The 18,952-nt window shown below is 41.6% G+C and overlaps 1 long non-coding RNA gene across 1 annotated transcript in view; it reads left to right on the forward strand.

The window, feature by feature from the left end:
* LOC149121806 (uncharacterized) overlaps positions 1-16,980 on the forward strand; it is an 81,756-nt gene extending 64,776 nt beyond the window's left edge. The window contains exon 2 of the long non-coding RNA XR_016222672.1: positions 16,744-16,980. This is a non-coding gene — a long non-coding RNA (uncharacterized LOC149121806). The remainder of the gene's footprint in view (positions 1-16,743) is intronic.
* Positions 16,981-18,952: the final 1,972 nt, after the last annotated feature.

The raw sequence follows: 18,952 nt of genomic DNA on the forward strand, positions 1-18,952 counted from the left end.
TCTATAGATACTGAGAAGGGTCAGGAAGCAAGTCAGCAAGCACCAGGTCTGCAAACAGCCCCTACTCAAGGATGAGTTCAAACCATCATGGGCGGGAGGTGAGGTGCACAGAAAAACTTACACAGGATCAAGACAACAGAATAAGATCAAAATGTCTCAGAGGAAGAACACATAATTGAAACTCTTTTAGGAAGACCAGGAAAACATTTTTTTAAAGCTTCTGTAACCACAAATCAAATTGAAGACATGGTGTCTGAAATAAATCTGTAAGGAGAGAACAGGCTGAGAACAATTTAAACTGCTAACTTAGGAAAGTCATGCAAGGAAACCCAAATTACAGAAGAGTCCAAGCACAAGTAATGGCAGAAACTCAATTAAAAAACTGCTACCACTGAGTACCTGACATGATCAACAAACCTGGTTAAATCTCCCAGAGTGCAGCACAAAAGGGCGAAAATATAAAAGCATAAAAGTTAGAAGAGACCACAGAGCTGGTAAGTGGTATGCAGAGAGCAGAGAGTCAACCAAAGAATTAAATTCTCTAAAGCAGGAAACAGACACGTGAAACAAGCAGTAAAACGTAAAGACATCATACAAGAAAAGCTTCCTTAGCTGACGAAACATCAGATGTGTATGCTGAAAATCTCCCCAGTCTTCTAAGCAAAATCAAGAAAAAGAGCTTTATATCTAGACCTTTCCTAACAACAGTAACAACAACAAGAATCACGTGGGAAAAAAAGAAATTATACAGGCAACAGACAAAAGGAGTTTATTCTGAAAAATTTAAGTTTAGAATGGTGCGCTCTGTAACCATGCGAAAAAGCTTAGTTTAGCCCACTGGAGGGTGGGGTGCCATGAAGCAGCAGTACAAAGGCAAGCACCCACAGCAGACGGACGACAGAGGTCTTCCTGGGCCAACAAGCAGCCAATTTGCCAGTTGTCTTCAAATGCATGAGTTAGCACAGCTGATACCAGGAGCAGATTTATCCAGCTGAGCCAATAGAATTCTGAGCAAATGAATGGTTATCTTATTAAACCACTAGTTTTGAAGAGGCTTATTGCACTGCAATAGATAACAGATTCATTAGTTACAAAAAAACATTGATTTCAAAGCTAGTTTCTAGGGAGTTTTCTTTGTCAATCACCATGAAGTTACAGGGATCACATTTAAAGTCTGACAAAAATTGAGAAGCAAACATTCTCAGGCATCAGACAACAGGCAGCTCAGGACAGCAATCCCTGAGAGAAGAGAAACAAATGAGATAAGTCCATTGATTATCTCAGCTTATTGCCTTTCAGAGAGATTCCAGGCTGCAGAGCAGGGGAGGGAAACTCAAATAGTCTGGCAGTCTCCCTGACTTGAGTAGACGGATTGAACACGAGCTAATACAGAGGCTAGAATTCACAGCACAAAGTTCCAGAGAAGAGAGAACTGCTCAGAGAGGAAAAGGCTGCACAGAGACAACTGCAGATCCACAGAGGGCTCCCCTGACGTCTTCAGCTGAGCGCTAATCTGAACATGTGCGTAAGGAACCTACCTATGGAGGAGTAGAAGGAACATGCGGACTAGCATTCACATGAGGATAAGAACACTGCATCTTTCCCATCCAGAGTTAACAACCGCATCTCATATGTACGAGCAGACAGAGGAGAGAAGCAGAATGTAAAGGAGAGATATGGAGGGCATTAAAAAAGACCAAAATTAGATGAAAAATTGATGTCTGAAAACGCATATTATGGGATTATTAGCAAATTGGAAACTACAGAAGATAAAGCATGCATTAGAAACTATTTTAAAGAAAAAACATACATAGACAAATAAATGCAATGTCAGTTACCTATGATACACCCTCACACTGTCTAATACGCAAGTAACTGATGCTTGGCACAAGAGTGAGGACTTATGTTTGAAGAAACAATAGCCTACATTTTAACAAATTTGACAAAACTATCAACCCACAGATCCAAACGTCTCGGTGACTGTACCACAAGAACCATGAAGAAAACTTCAGCGAGTAATATATGATCAGATTGCTCAAGATGAGGTCTTAGAAGCAGCCAGGGGCGAAAGACACTATTTTCAGAGGAACAAAATTCAGCAAACTTCTTTTTGGAAACAATGCAAGTCATTATAAGCTGGAATGCGGTGGGACAAAAGTCTTTAAAGAATTGACAGAAACAAATAACCTGCCAATTTAGAATTTTATACCTAGCCAAAAAAAAAAAATCTCAAAAGTAGAGGTGAAATACTACAAGTCAGAAAATCAGAAGGAATTGAAAGAGAGGAGACGGAAAATCAAACAGATCAATGATTAGCAATTCAAGCGAAATGTTTAAACCCTACAAAGAGATTGCACAGTTTTTATTGTGTCCATAAACAAATTTCAACTATTGCTGTTCATAGAAATTTGTCATGATTTAAAAGTAGTCAACAAATTATTGAATATTCCTCCCCAAAAGGTAGAATCTAATTCCTTTCCTTTTACTTGGCTATTCAAAGATTTGCTTCTACTGAGTGGATTGTGGTAGAAGTGATGATAGTTACCTTCAGAAAAAAAGATCATAAAGACTGTGTGGCTTCCTCATTGTGCTGTCTCTTGAGACAGTCACTCCTGTGGAAGCCAGGTGCCATGTCCTGAGGACACAGGGATGAGTCCTTGTAGAGAGGTTCACATGGCAAGGAACTGGGGTAAGCTTGTATCTTCTCACCGGAGTCTAACCTTCAGATGACTGCCGCTCCAGGTGACACTGTAACTGTAATCTCTGAGCTGAGGCCATCCAACTAACCTAGTCCTGAATTTATGATACAATGAAATTGCAAATGAATTTTTTTATTTAAACCACCGTTTTAGCTTGATTTAGTATATAGCCATAGATAATTTAAAAATTCAAATCTCAAACAAAATGCAATGTCTAGTAACATATCAGATAGATGCAAACAAAAATATTATTGGGATTACAATGTTAATATTAGTTGATGTCAACTTCAAATCTTTATACATGCCAACTTCTTTTCATAACCAAGTCTAGAAAAGAGACTTAGCCACAACAAGTTGAGGGGATGTTATGACCATGGTAAAATTCATCATAGTTCAAGATGTCAACATGTGTATAGATAAAGGAAAGACTTTAAAATCTTCTCAGACCAAGAAGACTTGCTGACTGCTACTACCAGGCAAGAACTAGAATGTGTGCAGAGAAATCCAGGCCAACATGCACTACTTATTTCCAACCAGCATGAGATTGGATCACTTTTCTTTTCTTTTTTCTTTTTTTATTTTATTTAATGAACATAAATTTCCAAAGTACAGCTTATGGATTACAATAGCTTCCCCCCCCATAACTTCCCTCCCACCCACAATGCTCCCCTCTCCCACTCCCTCTCCCCTTCCATTCACATCAAGATTAATTTTCAATTATCTTTATATACAGAAGATCAATTTAGCATATATTAAGCAGATTTCCACAGTTTGCACCCACACAGAAACACAAAGTGTAAAATACTATTTGAGTACTAGTTATGGCATTAATTAAACACCTAAGAGTAATTGTGTATTAATTACAGAGTTCAACCAATAGTTTTAAGTAGAACATAAAAAATTACTAAAAGGGTAAAGTATTAAGTTCCTTTTTTTTTTCTTTTTCTTTCTTTTTTTGTTATATAGTTGTTTTTTATTTAATAAATGCGAATTTACAAAGTGCAACTTTTGTATTGTTGTGGCTACCCCCCCCACCTCCCTCCCTCCCATGGCCCTCCCCTCTCCCACTCCCTCTCCCATCCCACCCTTCATCGAGTTTCATTTTCAATTATCTTCATAAAAGTGCAACTTTTGTATTGTTGTGGCTTCCCCCCTCCAACCTCCCTCCCTCCTGCGGCCCTCCCCTCTCCTACTCCCTCTCCCATCCTGCCCTTCATCAAGTTTCATTTTCAATTACCTTCATATACTGAAGATCAACTTGGTATATACTAAGCAAGGATTTCAACAGGCTGCACTCACACAGCCGAACCAAGTATAGGGTATTGTTTGACTAACAGTGTTGTTTTTAAGTTTCATAGTTAAACACATTAAGGACAGAGATCCTACGTGGGGAGCATGTACCCAGTGACTCCCGTTGTTGATTTAACAATTGGCACTCATATTTATGACGTCAGCAATCACCCGAGACTCTTGCTATGAGCTGTCTAGGCTATGGAAGCCCCTTGAGTTCACTGACTCTGAACTTGTTTAGTCAAGGCGTATCACAGAGGAGGTTCCTTCCTCCCTTCAGAGAAAGGCGCCTCTCTCCTTGATGGCCTGTTCCTTCTGCTGGGGTCTTGTTCACCAGGATCTTTCATTTAGATTGTTTTTTGCCACCGGATCACTTTTCTTTTATAAAAATTGAAATTCACAATTGTCGCTCCCCCTCTTCGTGGAGGAACGACACAGGACCCTGCGCTGTTCTTTCGTCTGCTCGGCCCTCCCCTGGTTTGCTGCTGGTTCTTCCCGGGTTGGCTACTATCCCTTCCACCTCCGTGGAAGGGCAGTTCCCCCTGGCCACATTCCCCACTTCCGCAGGGGAGCGGCACACCGCCGGCCGGCTTTCTCGGGGGCTGCACGGGTTCCCTTAGATGTTCCCCATAGATGTTCCTGGTGCATGCCATCTCTCTCCTCCTTTATAGTCCTCCTCCACCAATCCTAACTCGGCTGCCCACACGCCGAGTACGCTGCTCTCCTCCAATCAGGAGCAAGTCCTACAGTTTATTAGTTGAACTGGAGGCAGCTGTGCGGAAACTGTTTACTTCTCTCCCAGCGCCATATTGTGGGAGAGCAGATGCATAGAATAAGTCTTAATTCCAGTAACTCAGTCCAGTCCGGATTGCTCCCCACAGATCCCCCTTTCTTTTTATTTTTGGCGTTGATACGCGCCTGTCTTCGGTGTCCCGCGGCACACACTCTGCTCTACTTGCTAGAGTTGCCACAGGCTCTTACAAGTCCTATCAATCAGGCAAACCGAATCCAGGTCCTCTCTTCGCCATGTTGTGAGGAGGTTTTTAGGCGCTGATGCGTGCCTGTATTCGGTGCCCTGCAGCGCATGCTCTGCTCTGCCTGCAGGGGCTTACAAAACCTATCAGGCAAACCGAATCCAAGCCTTCTCATTGCCGTATTGTGGGGGAGACTTATTAGTGTTGGTTCGTGCCTATCTTCGGTGACCTGCAGCTCATACTCTGGTCGAGCTGCTTGCTGGTGCTTACCGCCTTAAATCAGGCAGACCGAATCCAAGCCTCCTAATTGTTGCATTGTGGGGAAGCCTTACTGATGTTAATTCGTGCCTGTCTTCGGTGACCTGCGGCGCACAAGCTGCTAGCCGCCCAGGTGCTCATCGCCTCACTTAATCAGGCAGACCGAATCCAAGCTCTCACATTGCAGTGTTATAGGGAGGCCTTTCTATTTCTCTATTTCTCTATCTCCGGGCATTCCTATTTCTCCCATTTTACTTCTATCTCCCAGCATTCTTATTTCTTCTCATTTTATTTCTAAACTTCTATTTCTCTTATCCCTGCAGCTTCCCGGCGCCTCGCCCTGCCGGCAGCTTCACGGCTCCGCGCAGCTTCCCGGCGCCTCGCCCCGCCCCGAGGCTGCTTCTCGGCGCCTCGCCGGCTCTGAGCCGCTTCAGCCTCTCTCATCTGCACGGCTCGGCTTTGCGCGGCTTGGCTTCGCGCGCTCCGCGGTCTCCACGCCTTTCGCGTCTGCACCACGGCCTCGCGCCAGCCCCGTTCCCTATCTGTTCACGCCCCGTGCTCTCTCTGCACGCGGCGGCTTCCGCGAGTAACACAGCGTAGCTTACGTGTCCGCCACTAGCATTCAATCTAAGTTCCCCGGGCTAGCCTGGCGAATTCAACCCAGCTTACGTCTCCGCCCCACGGTTTGGCTTCCCGTCCTTTGCTCCCCGGGCTAATCAGACGGATCCCAACCAGGCTTATGTTTCAGCTTCTGGTTTTAACTTTTCGCCCCCTATTCCCGGGCTAACTTGAGAACCCCAAAGTGGCTTTCGTTTCCGCCTCGGCCTGCCCCCCGCGGCTTCAATTTCCCTAACATTTTTCTCTACCCGGTATGTTTCCCCAAGCTTTCCTCCAACAATACTCCTCCCTCATTTCTCCTGGCCTCTCCCCACAGTCCGCATCCGAGTCTGTTTGTTCTAGCTTTCACTTTCGCTTTCGACCCTAAAGATTTCTCCCAGCTTCCCCCCGTAGTCCGTATCCGAGTCTATGCCTAGGCTTTCAATAGCTTCTTCCGGCACCCTTTTCGTCCGGCTTTTCCCTAGGCTGTTTGCTAGTCTCTCTCTCCGGTAATTTCCCAGTTCTTCCCGTTTCTTCCCTCCTAAGTTTGCTATCCGTCCTAGGTTTCCTATCCGAGTCACGGCACCATTATGTCGCTCCCCCTCTTCGTGGAGGAGCAACACAGGACCCTGCACTGTTCTTTCGTCTGCTCGGCCCTCCCCGGGTTTGCTGCTGGTTCTTCCCGGGTTGGCTACTATCCCTTCCACCTCCGTGGAAGGGCAGTTCCCCCTGGCCGCATTCCCCACTTCCGCAGGGGAGCGGCACACCGCCGGCCGGCTTTCTCGGGGGCTGCACGGGTTCCCTTAGATGTTCCCCATAGATGTTCCTGGTGCATGCCATCTCTCTCCTCCTTTATAGTCCTCCTCCACCAATCCTAACTCGGCTGCCCACACGCCGAGTACGCTGCTCTCCTCCAATCAGGAGCAAGTCCTACAGTTTATTAGTTGAACTGGAGGCAGCTGTGCGGAAACTGTTTACTTCTCTCCCAGCGCCATATTGTGGGAGAGCAGATGCATAGAATAAGTCTTAATTCCAGTAACTCAGTCCAGTCCGGATTGCTCCCCACAACAATGAAGCTATCATTGTCATGAGCTTTGATTGCCAAATAACACTTTGGAAAAGTATATTAAGCACACATTATTAGAAATACAAGGAAAATTGACAAGCACAATATTAGAGATAAAATTTACCCAATTGAAAATTGACATGACCTGAAACTGATCAGACTTGGAATTACCTACTATTCTAATGTTTCTCAAAGGAAACATTGCCTACAGGATAGGCCAATGGAAAGAGCTGCCATGTTCAAGGTCAGGGCTCCCAGAAGCCTCTTCCATGAGGGATGAGGCTATTTCACATAACAGCTGTCTCAGTCCAAAGCTAGGTGTCTGAAAGCACTGTGGCAAAAGACATTTTTGGAGTTACCCTAGCTATGCATGAGAGACCACCTGCCTCCATCATCACCACATAAAAACCTCTGTTTCTGTTTTTTCATCAGTAGCTTTCTTGGTTCAATCCTTCTGTTTTGGGGTGAACTTGGGTATCTTGCTTTAAGCATCTCAGCCAACTTCTGCTATAAATATAGGGATGTCTGTACAATATTCTTTTTTATTTTTTAACTTTTATTTAATAAATACAAATTTTGAAAGTACAACTTTTGGATTACAGTGGCTTTTCCCCCCATAACCTCCCTCCCACCCACAACCATCCCATCTCCCACTCCCTCTCCCATCCCATGCTTCATCAAGATTCATTTTCAATAATCTTTATATACAGAAGATCAACTTAGTATATATGTAAAGATTTCAACAGTTTGCACCCACACAGATACACAAAGTATAAAGTACTGTTTGAGTACTAGTTTTACCATTAATTTGCATAGTACAACATATTAAGGACAGAGATCCTACATGGGGAGTAAGTGCACAGTGACCCCCGTTGTTGATTTAACAACTGACACTCTTATTTATGACGTCAGTCATCACCTGAGGCTCTTGTCATGAGCTGCCAAGGCTATGGAAGCCTCTTGAGTTCACAAACTCCGACCTTATTTAGACAAGGCCATAGTCAAAATGGAAGTTCTCTCCTCCCTTCAGAGAAAGGCACCTCCTTCTTTGATGGCCTGTTCTTTCTACTGGAATCTCACAGAGATCTTTCATTTAGGTCATTTTTTTTTTTTTTTTGCCACAGTGTCTTGGCTTTCCATGCCTGAGAAACTCTCATGGGCTTTTTAGCCAGATCCAAATGCCTTAAGGGCTGATTCTGAGGCCAGAATGCTGTTTAGGACATCTGCCATTCTATGAGTCTGCTGTGTGTCCCGCTTCCCATGTTGGATCATTCTCTCCTTTTTAATACTATCAGTTATTATTAGCAGACACTAGTCTTATAGACTTATAGTGTCTTATAGACACTAGTTTATGTGATCCCTTTGTACAATATTCTTAATGGTTAAAAACAACTGGTAAACCCGGGCTGGCACCACGGCACAGTAGATTATTCCTCTGCCTGCGGTGCTGGCATCCTATATGGGCACTGGTTCTAGTCCTGGCTGCTCCTCTCCCCATCCAGCTCTCTGCTATGGCCTGGGAAAGCAGTAGAAGATGGCCCAAGTCCCTTGGCCCCTGCACTTGCATGAGAGACCCAGCAGAAGATCCTGGCTCCTGGCTTTGGATCAGCGCAGCTCTGGCCATTGTGGCCATTTGGGGAATGAACCAGTGGATGGAAGACCTTTCTCTCTGTTTCTTCTTCTCACTGTCTATAAATCTACCTCTCAAAATAAATAAATAAAATCTTAAAAACAACAACAACAACAGAGGCCGGCGCCATGGCTCACTTGGTTAATACTCTGCCTGTGGTGCCGGCATCCCATATGAGCGCCAGGTTCTAGTACCAGTTGCTCCTCTTCCAGTCCAGATCTCTCTGCTGTGGCCTGGGAGGGCAATGGAGAATGGCCCAAGTGCTTGGGCCCCTGCACCCACATGGGAGACCAGGAGGAAGTACCTGGCTCCTGGCTTTGGGTCAGCGCAGTGCCGGCCATGGCAGCCATTTGGGGAGTGAACCAATGGAAGGAAGACCTTTCCCTCTGTCTCTTTCTCTCTCTCACTGTCTATAACTCTACCTGTCAAAAAAAAAAAAAAAGAAAAAACAAAAACTAGTAAACCCAAGTGATGGGTAGGTTTATACTAGCCTTCCAAAATGTTTGGGGGTGGATTGTGGAATGATACTTATTTAGGAGATAATGTTAATCCTAGACATGAGAGAAGGTGATGGATAGGTAAGAACAAAGTTGAAACAAGATTTACCTTAGTTGTTGAAGCTCCATGGTAAGTACAGAGGAGTTTGTTATCCTTTCCTCTCTATTCGTGTGTATGTCTAACATTTTGCACATAAAACTGTAAAGCAAAAACAATTGTAGACTGAGCACAGTTGAGCATGATTCTACTTCAGTAAAACAAAGACACACAGAAAACGTATATGTTTAGAAGTATATGTCTGAAAAGGGGGGGAGGTTGGTGCACAGCTTGTGGTTAACCTTGGTTATCTCAAGGGGATGGGAGTGCAGGCAAGGGGAGCTTCGTTGTTATACATATGCCTTATATACTGTTTGACTTTTACACAATATGCATGTATTAGTGTTATGATTTTCTAAGCATTAACATAATTTTTAAAATGAATGAATAAAGGGAGTCAGGGATTAGAGAAATGATGTAAATGTGAAGCAGGTCTGTGAGGTTGAGGAGCTGTGCAAACAGAAATGAACCAGTTCAATTGAAGTGAAATACATTCTGTCTACAATCCAACCAAACACCTCCAGTTTTCAACCACTGGACACTCTCAACATATGCATACTGAGCTAAAAGGGCTTCTTTTTATTTTTTAGAAGATTTATTTATTTATTTGAAAGATAGAGATACATAGAGAGAAGTAGGGAGAGGGAGACAGAGATTGAGAAAGATCTATCTTCCATCTGTTAGGTCACCCACAAAAGGCCGCAATGGCCAGAGATGGGCCGAAGCAAAGCCAGAAGTTTTTCTGGGTCTCTCACTTGCGTGGGGGGCGGGGGGAGGGCAAACATTCTCTGCTGCTTTCCCAGGTGCATTAGCAGGGAGCTGGGTCAGAAGTGAAGCAGCCAGCACTGCATGTGGAGGTTTAACCTCTACATAATAGCACTGGCCCTGAAAGGACTTCTAACATACCCTCTTTAATTAACCCACTCATTTCCTACCTCACATGTTCAGGAAGCAGACACCAGTTCTTGTCAGTATCTCACGGACTTTAACATACTTCAGCCTTTGACATTTTCTGAAACTCCAGGAAAGATACAAACCCAAATAGATCAACAATCATAGAGGAATCTGGAAATACTGTTACTGAACTACTGTCTCCAAGCATACTAGACCAGACTGTCTGTTGCCCATTCGGATTAAACCCTTCAAGCACGGATGATGCTTCTGCTAATGTGGATTGCTCCTGGCCTACATGAAACTGGAAATCTCAACCTATTTTGTGTAGCTCTGGAAACAATGACAGAGTCAGCACAGAAAAAAAAAAAACTACTGTCAATTCTAATAAATATGGGTAAGTAGAAACAAATTGAAACTATATTAAAAGGACTATATTAAAAGAATAATTCACCATGGCCAAATAGGATTGTTTTTTCCAGGTATGCAACTTTAGAACTCTATTTGTATATATTTTTTCACATTAATAGGTTAAATAATTTCAATTACAGTGGAGAAGCTATCTTCTTGACTATGTATGGATGACGGCTCAGTACCAGATTTCTCTTATGTCTGGGTCATTCTATACCTATAAACACTAGAGATACAAAATGAAATAGCAATACCTGTTTTCCCACTTTATCCTGCATCTAGAACATGAATGCATGTTCTAGGATCAGCTAACTATGGTCACTTGTGAGTCACAAATAAATAAGCAAGCAAGGAAGGAGGAAGGAAGGAGGAAGTGATAGTGGTGACATCCTGGCCTCGAGGGGCCAGGTCGCTGTACTGGGGAACGAATCAGGGTCATCTGGGTATAGAAGGGGTCCTGCTAGGCTGGTTTTGTGGAATGGTTTGGTTGTCATCCTGGCCGGTGTCTCTCCCTCCTGATGACTTTGTAAGACTGGTTCTCTGTATTCCCTGGAAATGATCTGAGCTACCCAGGACCCAGTCTATGTGGTCCTTTTTTGATTAGATCAGCCAAAGTTAGTTCTTTCACTTGGAATTGAGATCTTTGAGCTATAGGGGCTGTAAAAGTGTTTGATACAATGAATCATCCATTACTGATGTTAAAAGAAAATAAAAGTAAGCTTTTAGAACAACAAACACTAAAAAGTAGATCGTTTAATGCAATATTATCTACCACCTGCATTATACTTAATAGTAAAATACTAAAAATATTCTTACTAAAATCAGGATAAAGTTCATGCTTGCTGTCACTGAATTTATCAACATATTTGAGAAAAGCAATGCAATAAGAAATGGAGAGTGAAGGATAGAAATAGTGAAAAACAGAAGAAAATTGTCACTATTTGTAGGTGATCTGATTTTAATCTGGAAAAGCCAATAGCTATTAAACATGTTTCCAAGTTTGGCCTCAGCTCAACCCAGCCATTGCACACACTTGAGAAGTGAACCAGTGAATAAGAGCTTACTGTTTCCATGTCTCTATTTCTGTTTCTCTACCACTCAAATATGTTAAAAATAAAATATATTTAAAAATCAGTAGATTTTCCTGAATATCATCAATAACTAGTTGGTGCTATAATGGAAAAATAATACTTAGAAATAATTCATACAAATACTGTTAAAAGAAATAGTAAGATCTATATTAAAAGCCATAAATCCATAATATGATGTTACTTCAAAAAGTCTGTGGAAAGCAAAATTAGAACATATGATTATTTTTGTGAAAAAAATGTGAAATCCATGTATAGTTTTTTCATAATACACCTTTCCCTGAAGTTTTTGCAGACCCATCATGCCTAAAAATGTAAATATATAGTTGAGAAGTACTATAATTATTGCTAATTATTTATGGATGTATTATTGAATAAGTGGTGGCATATCCTCTTCCTAGATATAAAACAACATTCTAAACATGTTACTTCTTTCCAACTTAATCTACATTTGACTCTACTCAGGATATATGTAAAGTAAGTTCTTTTAACAGTACCTGAAAAAATTATTTTAAGCTTCAAGCTAGTGAATGAGTGTCCAAAAACGTGCCTTGAAATTGATTTTTGATCTAAGCCAATCCCGATCCCAATTCAAGCATTTTGGCGGAGGCAGGGGCACTTAATTTATAACGTTAGTAGTACTGCAGTGAAGTCTGAAAAGGCTAGTATGTTTAATAGATATTCCTCGATCAGCTGGACATCCATATGGAAAGAAGTGAAATTCGATTCTAACCTCGTGTCACATACAACTATGAACCCCTGATGGATCTGTAATAAATATGCAGGTTCTGTAGGGAATAACAGAGGAAAAATCTCTTTATGATGGAGTGTAGGAAAAGATTTCCTGAAATGTGTGCAAAAAGCACCCACAATGAGGGGGAAATTATCATTATGAAGGTGTAGTGGGTTGAATTGTATTAGTCCAAGTTCATATCACTTGGAACTGTGAAAATTATCTTATAGAGCTAATATGTGATTGAATTAAGTGATTTGGATGGAATCATCCTGGATTAGGGTGGGCCCTGGGTCCAATGATTAAGTGTCCCCAGAAATATTGAAGAGGAGAAGGGGCCGGCAATGTGGCATAGTGGTTAAAGCTGCCACCTGCAATGCCGGCATCCCATATGGGCGTCATTTTGAGTCCCAGCTGCTCTGCTTCTGATCCAGCTCTCTGCTATGGCCTGGGAAAGCAGTAGAAGATGGCCCAAGTCCTTGGGCCCTTGCACTCATGTGCAAAGACTCGGAGGAAGCTCCTCGCTCCTGGCTTTGGATAGGCACAGCTCCAGCTGTTGGCAGCCATTTGGGGAGTAAACCAGTGGATGGAGGACCTCTCTCTCTCTTTCTGCCTCTCCTTTTCTCTCTATAAAACTCTGACTTTCAAATAAATAAATAAATCTTTAAAAAATTTGGAAAGGAGAAAAAAGACACAGAGATACAGAGTTGACCACCGTGTGAAGACAGCCAGAGTAATACAAGGGAAAGACCATGCGAAGATGGCTGTTGGAGTGATGTGTTGGCAAGCCAAGATTTGCAAGGAACACCTGGCACCATTAGAAGCTAGCAGAAAGGCATGAAACAGATTCCCTCTCAGAACCTCCAGAAGGAACCTGCCCTGCCAAGACCTTGATTTCAAACATCTAACCTTCAGATCCCGAAGAAAATATATTTCTGTTGTTTTTAACCTAGAAAGTTTGTGGTATTTTGTTTTAGCAGCCTAGGAAACTAATATAAAGGTAGGAAAAGCTGTTACTGACTTTAGTTATACATTTGCATTCTAGGACATATATACAGTACTACAAAGAGCTTGTTTTCCAGAGTGCCTACACTCTCCAATAAATTCATTATAAAAAGACATGAATCCAGGGCCGGCACTGTGGCTCACTTGGTTAATCCTCCACCTGTGGCACCGGCATCCCATATGAGCACCGGGTTCTAGTCCCGGTTGCTCCTCTTCCAGTCCAGCTCTCTGCTGTGGCCCAGGAGGACAGTGGAGGATGGCCCAAGTGCTTGGGCCCTGCACATGCATGGGAGACCAGGAGGAAGCACCTGGTTCCTGGCTTCGGATCAGCGTAGCTCCGGCTGTAGTGGCCATTTGAGGGGTGAACTAACGGAAGGAAGACCTTTCTCTCTGTCTCTCTCACTGTCTGTAACGCTACCTGTCAAATAAGTTAAAAATATTTTAAAAAAAGACATGAATCCATAGCTTCTTGGCCTTTTGGCTAAGATCAAGTGTGAAGACATGAATCCAACAGAAGAGTAGCAAGAGTTAAACACACTTCACAAAAATGATAATGGCCGACTGGATAAAGAAATTATGGGATATGTACTCTTTAGAATACTATACCGCAGTAAGAAACAACGAAATCCAGTCATTTGCAACAAAATGGAGGAATCTGGAACACATCATGCTGAGTGAAATAAGCCAGTCCCAAAGGGACAAATATCATATGTTCTCCCTGATCGGTGACAACTGACTGAACAGCAAAAAGGAAACCTCCTGAAGTGAAATGGACATTATGGGAAACGGTGACTTGATCAGCATAGCCCTGAACTGTTAATGAACAACTTAATACATTATCCCTCTTAGTAGTTTTTTTGTCTGTTCTACTTAATATGACTGGTTTAATTCTGTAATTAATACACAGTTATTCTTAAGTGTTGAAAATTAACTGAAATGTGATCCCTGTTAAACATAAGAGTGGGAATAAGAGAGGGAAGAGATGTATAATTTGGGGCATGCTCGGGCTGACTTGCCCCAAATGGTAGAGTTAGAAACATACCAGCGGATTCCAATTCAATCCCATCAAGGTGGCATGTACCAATGCCATCTCACTATTCCAAGTGATCAATTTCAGTTCACAATTGATCATAATGAAAGGACTAAGAGTCAAAGGGAGCACATAAACAAGTCTAGTACCTGCTAACACTAACCGATAGAATAAATAAAGGGGAGAGTGATCCAACATGGGAAGTGAGATACTCAGCAGACTCATAGAATGGCAGATGTCCTAAATAGCACTCTGGCCTCAGAATCAGCCCTAAAGGCATTCAGATCTGGCTGAAAAGCCCATGAGAGTATTTCAGGCATGGAAAGCCAAGACACTCTGGCAAAAGATCTCTGTGAGTGAGGTCCCAGTGGAAAGAACAGGTCTTCAAAGAAGGAGGTACCTTTCTCTGAAGGGAGGAGAGAACCTCCACTTTGACTATGACCTTGTCTAAACAAGATAAGAATCGGAGAACTCAGAGGGCTTCCATAGCCTTGGAAACTCATGACTGGAGCATAGGGAGATTACTGATGCCATAGACAGGAGTGTCAATTGGTAAAGTCAACAACAGGAGTCACTGTGCACTTACTCCTCATGTAGGATCTCTGTCCTTAATGTGCTGTGCATTGAGATTTAATGCTATAACGAGTACTCAAACAATATATTTCACTTTGTGTTTCTATGGGGGTGCAAACTGTTGAAATCTTTACTTAATGCATACTAAACTGATCCTCTGTAAAAAAAAAAAAAAAAAAAAAAAAAGAAATTATCAATTCCCAACTTGACTCTCACTGGGATTAAACATGACAATAGGTCTGATCTGATTTCATCATCATTTAAAAAAAATCATCTATTATTTTTCACTTTATGTTTCTGTGTGGGAGCAAACTGTTGAAATCCTTACTTAATGTATACTAAGCTGATCTTCTGTATATAAAGAGAAATGAAAATGAATCTTGATGTGAATGGAAGGGGAGAGGGAGTGGGAAAGGGGAGGGTTGTGGGTGGGAGAGACGGTATGGGGGGGAAGCCATTGTAATCCATAAATCGTACTTTGGAAATTTATATTCATTAAATAAAAGTAAAAAAAAAAGAAAAAAAATGATAATGGCCAATAAATGAAAATGGTCTCAAGTTCATAAATCATAAGGGATATGAAAATTAAAATTATAATAAAACTATAATATACTTTTATATACTCAGCAGATGAGCTAAGTTTAAAGACTGACAATACCAAATATTGGAGAGCATGCTGAACATCTGAAATTCTCGTGCTCACGGGAATGGAATTGCTACAACCACTTTGAAAATTGTTTGTCAATATCTGCTACATGATTCTATGATTCAGCAATACCATTTACACACATACACACACATATGGTTTGACATATTAATGTACATTATACATTAATAATGTACAATTACAAATGTAGTTGCTTAATTGATGAATCATACATATATAACAGACAATTGCACGTATGTGTACTTAAAACATGCAAAGGAGCAGGCATTAGGCCTAGTGGTTAAGATGCCCACGTCCCATACTGGAATACCTGGGTTTGGTTCCAGACTCTGGCTCCTGGCTCGAGATTCTTGCTAATGTTGATCCTGGGAACAGCAGTGATAACCCAGGTAATTGGATTTCTGCCACCCATGTTAGAGACCTACGTTGCATTCCCAGCTCCCAGCTTTGGCTCCAAGCTGGTGGTCATTGTTGCCATTTGAGGAGTGAACTAGTAGATGGATGTCTGTCTGTCTGTTTCTCTCTCTCTCTCTCTAAAATTCATTAAGAAAAAAATTGTACAAAATATTTTATAGTAATAGTCTAGTTCAAAGCTGGAAAAAACTTAAATATCCATCACTAATAGAATGACATATAGCGGCCATTAGCTTAGTTGGCTAGAGTGTGGTACTAATAGAATAGATAAATAAGTTGTGGCATATTCATGCAATAATATATACAAAAATAAGTGTTAACACAACAACATGCATCAGTCTCACAAGCAAAATTTTAGGTGAAAGAAGGCACACTAAAAACAAAGGTGTACTTTATAAGTCCCTTTATGTATATAGCAGTAACCTTTGGGGGGGCTATGAAAAACAGAAGTTGATTTGACATATGATACTTAATTTATAATATTGAAAAATAAAAAACATTTCTAGAAGTGTATAAAAATTTTAAATGTTATACAAAGTACTTTAAAAAGTTTATGGAGTAGGCCAGGTCTCGTATGGGCATGGGTTCATATTCCCAGCTGCTCTATTTCCAATCCAGCTCCCTGCTAATGGCCTGGGAAAAGCAGTGGAAGATGGCCCAAATGTCCGGGCCCCTGTCACCTACATGGAGACATGGGTGAAGCTCCTTGGCTTCTCCGGTCATCTGGGGAGTGAACCAGTAGATGGAAGATGGGTTAATCCTCCACCTGTGGTGCTGGCATACCATATGGGCACTAATTCTAGTCCCTGCTGCTCCTCTTCAGATCCAGCTCTCTGCTGTGGCCTGCAAAACAGTAGAAGATGACCCAAATTCTTGGGCCCCTGCATCTGCATGGGAGAGCAGGAAGAAGCTCCTGGCTTCTCATCGGCAAAGCTCCAGCCATTGCTGCCATCTGGGGAGTGAACCATCGGATGAAAGACCACTCTCTCTTTCTCTGCCTCTCCTCTCTCTCTGTAACTCTGTGTTTCAAATAAATAAAAATAAATAAATCTTTAAAAAATTTTTGTTTACTTTTTATTTTTAAGTATTAATACATTAGATTCTCAAAGTCACAGCTAATGCATGATAATTACTATAATACAATTTTCATGTTAATGTAATATTGAAACAGAGAATAGATATGTTGTTTTTATATAGTTTTTGTTTTCTTTTTTTTCCCAGAAACCTTTTATTTAAGGAATACAAACTTCCTGCTTTTCATAAATAAAGCTTTAGGAATATAATGATTCTTCCCACCGTACCTACCCTCCCATCTATACTCCCACCCATTTTCCTCCTCTCTCTCCTATTCCCACTCTTATTTTTAACTAAGATCTATTTTCAGTTAACTTTATACACATACGATTAATTCTATACTAAGTAAATAGTTGAACAAATTGTATGAAAAAAAAAAAAACCACTGTTCCTCAACAGTCGAGACAAAGGCTGTTCAAAGTCATTGCATCTTGTTATTTTCACTTCTATAGATTACCTTTTACGTGCTCTATTAGTTATCATAGGTCAGAGAACATATGCTATTTGTCCTTTGGGGACTGGCATATTTTATTAAGTGTGATGCTTCCCAGTTTCATCCATTTTGTTGCAAATGACAGGATTCTTTTCTTTTCTTTTCTTTTTTCTATTTAACCACTGTGTAATAGTAATGTTAATGTAATATTGATACAGAACAGATAGGTTGTTTTTAAAGATAAGAGAGTTGAACATAAGCAGGTATATGGCAATGAAAATAATCCACTGGGGAGGGGAATTATTACAGAATGAATTTCCTGAGGCTGTTGGTGACTCCTGTTACAAATGTTAGAACTCTTCAAAATACATGAAATAAGACACATTGACTTGTAAAACCACTACCTTTTTGTTTGTTCTTTTATGTTGCAAAAACCATTTTCAAATCTTAATCAAAACAGAAACTAAACCTTACCTTCACCAAGTAGAGCAACTGCTTTCTCTCACAGACAGTCATGGTCTGCCTAGGACTGGATGACAGAAACAAGGTCGTGGGTTGCTCTGGACCTCCTGTGAGAATGCTGCTCCCTGCAGGGAGTGAATGGGACTGTCCACCTGGTGCCCACGTAAGCCCTGCTTATAAGAGCTGGCAGAGCCTCCACCTGGGTGTGTAAATGGCCTCTTCCCTGAGTTCTTCCTCCTTCAGGTGGGTACATAGTAGGTGTGACCCATCCTAAACTGGAAGGGAGGACAATGGAAGAGGGCCGCTGTAGAGGCTACACAGAGCTTGGGCCCACTTGAGAGGCCCCTTTAGTCTGAGATGGAGCCTGAGATGGGGAGAGGAGAGAAGGCTGGCAAGTGGAGTCAGGCCCTCTTCCCCACATTCACCCATCCTGGCTCAGAATTTCCCAAGAATTCATTTCCAGCCAGGCTTTGCAAGTCTTTAGGAAGACAGTTTGTTCAGGGTGGCAAAACAAATTGACGAAAGAGTCAAATTGACAATAGGCTCATAATTTTAAAATGTTTGCACGCAGAGTCTGTGGGTCTCTGAACTCTGCCTTGCCATTCATACAGTAAATACAGGGGACAGATTGTTACCCAAAGCCCAGGCCTGAGTTTGGGCTGGAAGAAGGGGTGCCTCCTCCATCGTCACAAGAGAGAATGAAGCAGCTACAGGTGCAGGTTAGGAAACTCGTTGGTGCCGTGAGAGAAGTGGAGGGAGGTCCTATTTCTACCAAAAAAATAAAGATCTTTTTTCTTATTTGTGAATGAAGAAAGTAAGTTTGTTAACAAGGAATTTGAAAAATACTGAAAGTTTGGATTGTGGTACAGAAAAAAGAAAACATAACCAAGGAGATGGTTTACTAACCTGTTTTCTCTTAAAGTGCCATAAATGGTTTTCCATTCATGTATAATCTTTCTACATTCTTATTTTCAATTTCTGCATAATAGTCCATTTGAAGAATATACCATGTTACATTTAGCAAATATACTATTTTAAATTCTTAGGTTGCTTATGTATTCTT

Source organism: Oryctolagus cuniculus, chromosome 16, assembly GCF_051225735.1.
Source record: "Oryctolagus cuniculus isolate XC-2025 breed Fujian yellow rabbit chromosome 16, ASM5122573v1, whole genome shotgun sequence".
Classification (NCBI taxonomy): Eukaryota; Metazoa; Chordata; class Mammalia; order Lagomorpha; family Leporidae; genus Oryctolagus; species Oryctolagus cuniculus.